Source organism: Chiloscyllium punctatum, chromosome 46 (assembly GCF_047496795.1).
Source record: "Chiloscyllium punctatum isolate Juve2018m chromosome 46, sChiPun1.3, whole genome shotgun sequence".
NCBI classification, from domain to species: Eukaryota; Metazoa; Chordata; class Chondrichthyes; order Orectolobiformes; family Hemiscylliidae; genus Chiloscyllium; species Chiloscyllium punctatum.
Window position 1 is genome coordinate 29,048,654 of NC_092784.1, and position 6,985 is coordinate 29,055,638.

The 6,985-nt window shown below is 46.3% G+C and overlaps 1 pseudogene; it reads left to right on the forward strand.

Annotated features, from left to right (window-relative positions):
• Positions 1–5,468: 5,468 nt before the first annotated feature.
• Positions 5,469–6,363, forward strand: LOC140468078 (cyclic AMP-responsive element-binding protein 1 pseudogene; annotated as a pseudogene).
• Positions 6,364–6,985: the final 622 nt, after the last annotated feature.

Sequence of the window (6,985 nt, forward strand, 5' to 3'; positions counted from 1 at the left end):
CAGGATTAACGGCAAAACTGGAGCAAATAGCAATCATCTGAACTGGCTGAAGTTATATATATATATTTTGAGTGGGATCAGCGGCCGAGGAAAAGCGAACCCGGGAGACTACAGCTAAGGTAAGACAGTTTGTTTCAAAATTACTTACCTGTAGCGGGCAGCGGAAGTGAGGTTGGAGCGCAGAGCTGGGCGGGAAGTTAAGTGATTAGTATTTGAGTGGGTGTGTTCTAGACCCCAGGTCCTACTTTCGTAGGGCCTCCCTCCCACCCTCTTCCTCTAACCTAACTTTAAAGTCCACAGGTAAGTGACTCAGTGTTATTGACTCAGTGTTCTTGTTTTTGGAGACAAAGTGTACAGTTATGGCAGCGCAGGCGGTGGAATGTTCCTCCTGCAGGATGTTTGAGGTAGGGGTGACCACCGATACTCCTGCCGACTTCGTCTGCAGGAAATGCAGTCAGATCCTGCTCCTCACCGAACGAGTTAGGGAACTGGAACTGGAGTTGGATGAACTGAGGATTATTCGAGAGGCTGAGAGGGTGATTGATAGAAGCTACAGGGACATAGTTACGCCGGAGAACAGAGGTAGCTGGGTAACAGTTAGAGGTGGGAAGGGGAAGAAGCAGGCAGTACAGGGTTCCCCTGTGGTCGTTCCCCTAAAAAATAAGTATACAGCTTTGGAAACTGTTGGGGGGGACAGCCTTGCAAATGTAAGCTGCAGTGAAGGGGTCTGTGGCACTGAGACTCAGAAGGGAAAGGGGGAGAGGAGGAGAGCGCTAGTTATAGGGGACTCTCTAGTTAGAGGGACGGACAGGCGGTTCTGTGGACGTGGGCGAGACTCTCCAATGGTTTGTTGCCTCCCGGGTGCTAGGGTCCGAGACGTCTCGGACCTTGTCTTCAGAATCCTTAAAGGGGAGGGTGTGCAGCCAGAGGTCGTGGTACACATTGGCACCAACGACATAGGTAGGAAGAGGGGTGGAGAGGTCATTGAAGAGCTCAAGGAGTTAGGCTGGAAGCTAAAAGCTAGGACAGACAGAGTCGTCATCTCTGGGCTGTTGCCGGTGCCACGTGACAGTGAGGCAAAGAATAGGGAGAGAGTGCAGTTGAACATGTGGCTGCAAGGATGGTGTAGGAGGGAGGGCTTCCAATATTTGGACAATTTGATTGCATTCTGGGGAAGGTGGGACCTGTATTAACAGGACGGGTTGCACCTGAACCAGAAGGGCACCAATATCCTGGGGGGTAGGTTTGCTAGCACTCTTCGGGGAGGTTTAAACTAATTTGGCAGGGGGATGGGATCCGGACTTGTAGTCCAGCAAGTAAGCTAGCTGTGTCAGGATGCCCAAGACTGGAGGGAGGCTGTGGAGAAGGTAGCACTGACAGGGACTACTTGCGGACACAGAGGGGCTCAAGTGCGTATACTTCAACGCAAGGAGTATCAGCAATAAGGTGGGTGAACTTAAGGCGTGGATCGGTACCTGGGACTACGATGTTGTGGCCATCAAGGAAACATGGATAGATGAGGGACAGGAATGGCTGTTGGAGGTTCCTGGTTACAGATGTTTCAGTAAGATTAGGGAGGGTGGTAAAAAGGAGGGGGGGGGGTGGCATTGCTAATTAAAAATGGTATAACGGCTGCAGAAAGGAAGTTTGAGGGGGATCTGCCTCTGGAGGTAGTATGGGCTGAAGTCAGACATAGGAAAGGTGCAGTCACCTTGTTGGGTGTTTATTATAGGCCCCCCAATAGCAGCAGAGATGTGGAGAAACAGATTGGGAAACAGATTTTGGAAAGGTGCAGAAGCCACAGGGTCGTAGTCATGGGCGACTTCAACTTCCCAAATATTGATTGGAAGCTCTTTAGATCAAGTAGATTGGATGGGGCGGTGTTTGTGCAGTGTGTCCAGGAAGCTTTTCTAACGCAGTATGTAGAGTGTCCAACCAGAGGGGAGGCCATATTGGATTTGGTACTCGGTAATGAACCGGACAAGTGGTGGGCTTGTTAGTGGGTGAACATTTTAGTGATGGTGACCACAATTCTATGACTTTCACCTTGGTTATGGAGAGAGATAGGTGCGCACAACAAGGAAGTTTTTACAATTGGGGGAAGGGAAATTACGATGCTGTAAGACAGGATTTGAGGAGCATACGTTGGGCACATAGGCTGTCAGGGAAGGATGTGGTGGAAATGTGGAAATTTTTCAAGGAGCAGATACGACGTGTCCTTGATATGTATGTACCGATCAGGCAGGAAAGAAATGGTCGTGTGAGGGAGCCTTGGTTGACGAGGGAGGTTGAATGTCTAGTAAAGAGGAAGAAGGAGGCTTACATAAGGTTGAGGAAACAGGGTTCAGACAGAGCAGTGGAGGGATACAGGTTAGCCAGAAGGGACCTGAAGAAAGGGATAGGGAGAGCTAAGAGAGGGCATGAAAAATCCTTTGCGGATAGGATCAAGGATAACCCCAAGGCATTCTCTGCGTATGTGAGAAACCTGAGAATGACGAGAACGAGGGTAGGTCCGATCAAGGACAGTGGTGGGAGACTGTGTATTGAGTCGGAAGAGATAGGAGAGGTCTTGAACAAGTACTTCTCTTCATTATTTACGAACGAGAGGGACCGTATTGTTAAAGAGGAGAGTGTGAAACGGACTGATAAGCTAGAAGAGATACCTGTTAGGAAGGAAGATGTGTTGGACATTTTGAACAACTTGAGGATAGACGAGTCCCCCGGGCCTGACGGGATATATCCTAGGATTATGTGGGAAGCAAGAGGAAACTGCAGTACCGTTGGCAATGATCTTCTCGTCCTCACTGGCAACGGGGGTGGTACCAGGGGACTGGAGAGTAGCGAATGTTGTGCCCCTGTTCAAAAAAGGGAATAGGGATAACCCCGGGAATTACAGGCCAGTTAGTCTTACTTCTGTGGTAGGCAAAGTAATGGAAAGGGTACTGAGGGATAGGATTTACGAGTATCTGGAAAGACACTGCTTGATTAGGGACAGCCAGCACGGATTTGTGAAGGGTAGGTCTTGCCTTACAAGTCTTATTGAATTCTTCGAGGAGGTGACCAAGCATGTGGATGAGGGTAGAGCAGTAGATGTAGTGTACATGGATTTTAGTAAGGCATTTGATAAGGTTCCCCATGGTAGGCTTATGCGGAAAGTCAGGAGGCATGGGATAGAGGGAAGTTTGGCCAATTGGATAGAAAACTGGCTAACCGGTCGAAGTCAGAGAGTGGTGGTAGATGGTAAATATTCAGCATGGAGCCCAGTTACAAGTGGAGTTCCGCAGGGATCAGTTCTGGGTCCTCTGCTGTTTGTAATTTTTATTAATGACTTAGATGAGGGAGTCGAAGGGTGGGTCAGTAAATTTGCAGATGATACAAAGATAGGTGGAGTTGTGGACAGTGAGGAGGGCTGTTGTCGGCTGCAGAGGGACTTAGATATGATGCAGAGCTGGGCTGAGGAGTGGCAGATGGAGTTCAACCCTGCCAAGTGTGAGGTTGTCCATTTTGGAAGAACAAATAAGAATGCGGAATACAGGGTTAATGGTAGGGTTCTTGGTCAGGTGGAGGAACAGAGGGATCTTGGGGTCTATGTACATAGATCTTTGAAGGTTGCCACTCAGGTGGATAGAGTTTGTAAGAAGGCCTATGGTGTATTATTGTTCATTAGCAGAGGGATTGAATTCAAGAGTCGTGAAGTGATGTTGCAGCTGTACAGGACTTTGGTTTGGCCACAGTTGGAGTACTGTGTGCAGTTCTGGTCGCCTCACTTTAGGAAAGATGTGGAAGCTTTGGAAAGGGTGCAGAGAAGATTTACCAGGATGTTGCCTGGAATGGAGAGTAGGTCGTACGAGGATAGGTTGAGTTCTCGGCCTTTTTGTCGTTGGAACGGCGATGGATGAGGGGTGACTTGATAGAGGTTTTTAAGATGATCAGAGGAATAAATAGAGTAGACAGTCAGAAACTTTTTCCCCGGGTACAACAGTGTTACAAGGGGACATAAATTTAAGGTGAAGGGGAAGGTATAGGGGAGATGTCAGGGGTGGGTTCTTTGCCCAGAGAGTGGTGGGGGCATGGAATGCGCTGCCCGTGGGAGTGGTAGAGTCAGAATCATTGGCGACCTTTAAGCGGCATTTGGATAGGTACATGGATAGAAGTTCGGCACAACATCGTGGGCCGAAGGGCCTGTTCTGAGCTGTATTGTTCTATGTTCTAAGCGATTACCGTATGGTTGAATGAGAATACATATGGAGAGTGTGAAGATAAAATCTAACAACTGTGTCCTGTGCTTGAACACTGGGAACTACAATAGAATGAGAGAGAATCTGGATAAAGTAGACTGGATACAAAAATTTTATGGTGGGATGTTGATGAGCAGTGGAAGATTTTCATTGAAGTTTTACAAAGGTCTATTCCAGTGAAAAGGAAGGACTGTATGAAAAGGCATACTTGGCAATGGGTATCTGAGGAAAGTGATCAAATTAGACCATAAGACCACAATACATAGGAGTGGAAGTAAGGCCATTCAGCCCATCGAGTCCACTCCGCCATTTAATCATGGCTGATGGGCATTTCAATTTCACTTACTCGCATTCTCCTCATAGCCCTTAAGTCCTTGTCACATCAACAATTTATCAATCTCTGCCTTGAAGACATTTAGCGTCCCAGCGTCCACTGCACTCCGTGGCAATGAATTCCACTGGCCCCACTATCTGGCTGAAGAAATGATTCCGCATTTCTGTTCTGAGTTGATCCCCTCTAATTCTAAGGCTGTGCCCACGGGTCCTAGTCTCCTCACCTAACGGAAACAATTTCCTAGAGTCCACCCTTTCCAAACCATGTATTATCTTGTAAGTTTCTATTAGATCTCCCTTAACCTTCTAAACTGGAATGAATACATACAAGTATCCTCAGCTATTCCTCGTATGTTAGACCTACCAGGAATCATCCGTGTGAATCTCCGTTGGGCACGCTCCAGTGCCTGTATGTCCTTCCTGAGGTGTGGGGATCAAAACTGGACACAGTACTCCAAATGGGGCCTAGCCAGAGCTTTTTAAAGTCACAGTAGCACATCGCTGCATTTATATTCCAACCCTCTTGAGCGAAATGACAACATCGCATTCGCTTTCTTAATCACGGATTCAACCTGCATGTTTACCTGTAGAGAATCCTCGACATGCATTTCCAGATCCCTTTGTACTTTGGCTTTATGAATTTTCTCACCGTTTAGAAAGTAGTCCATGCTTGTATTCAATTTTTCCAAAGTGCAAGACCTCGCGTTTGCTCACATTGAATTCCATCAGTCATTTCCTGGACCACTCTCCCAAACTGTCTAGATCCTTCTACAACCTCCCCACTTCCTCAGTACTACTTGCCTGTCCAGCTAACTTCGTATCATCAGCAAACTTCGTTGGAATGCCCCCAGTTCCTTCATCCAGATCATGAATATATAATGTGAACATGCAGGTAACCATGCCTGGGATCCAATCAACAACAAGTCCAGCAGTAACATTAGTGCAATTGCCGAATGGGCAGACTGTTCAAGTCCAAGGAGTGATCCAAGCAGCTCAGTCCTCAGTCATACAGTCCCCTCAGGTTCAGACTGTTCAGATTTCTAGTATCCTTGAAAATGAAGACGCCCAGGAATCTGTGGATAGCATGACTGACTCTCAGAAACGTAGATAAATTCTATCGAGACGGCTTTCATACAGGAAAATCCTGAATGAATTTTCTTCTGATTTCCCCAGTGTGCCAAGAAATCAGTGAGGAGAAATCAGAAGAGACTGTCTCAACCATTACTACAACGACGATGCAGACACCCATCTATCAAACTAAGTGGACAATACGTTGCTATTACACAGCGGGGAGCAATTCAGCAGGCCAACAATGGTACAGATGAAATGCAAGGACTCCAGACACGAACAATGACCACACAGCTACAGCCAAGGTTGGAGCAGCCATTATACAGTATGCACAGAGCCCTGATGAATCTTTGTGCCGGGCAGCCAAGTGCTTGTACAAGGTGCTGTTGGAGATGTCCAAAACTATCAGATCCATGCAACTCCTAACTCCACTGCTGAACAGGGAATGGTTATGGCATCTTCACCAGTCCTGCAAAGCCAGCCCCAGAATGCTGAAGAAACCACTCATAAACGTGAGATCCACCTCATGAAAAACAGGGAAGCAGCTCGAGAGTGCCGTCGCAAGAAGAAAGAGTATGTGAAATGCTTGGAGAATTGGGTTGCTATTCTGGAAAATCAAATTGAAAGAAAAGGCGTACAAAGTGGCCAAAAACAGCATGAAACAAGAACTGGGAAAACGTTAAAGGTCAACCAAAAGCCACAAAAGAGCTATAAAGAAAAGTAATAAAGAACATGAGAAAATTAAACGAGCACAGACTATAAAGACAGAGCAAAAGTTTATATAAATATATACATAACGAGAATAGAATGGCTAAAGTAAATGTTGGTCCTTTGGAAAATAAGAAGAAGCATTTAGTTATGGGATATGACAGGGCAGGATACTAATATCTTTCCAGTAACTAGCAAAGAGACAAAGGTAGGTGAGGATTTGGAAACTATCATTATTACGGAACAGCTAGTTTTAGACTGTTTGGAGGTAATTGAGCTAACGATAGAAAAGTCTCCTGACCCTGATGGAATGCCTCCCAGGGTACTAAAAGAGATGCCAGGAAAAATAGCAAATGCACTGGCAGTAATTTTCAAAATTCACTGGACTCTGTGGCAGTCCCAGCAGATTGGAAAACAGCAAAAGTGATGCCACTGTTTTTAAAAAGGACGTGGACAAAAAGTGGGGAATTATATACCAGTTTATTCTTTGTAGTGGGAAAGATGCTTGGGTCTATTATCAAGGAAGAAATAGCAGGGAATCTCAAAAGAAATTGACCCATTGTACAGACACAGCATGGGATCATGAAGGGCAGGTCATGCTTGACCAATCTTTTGGAATTCTATGAAGACATTTCAAG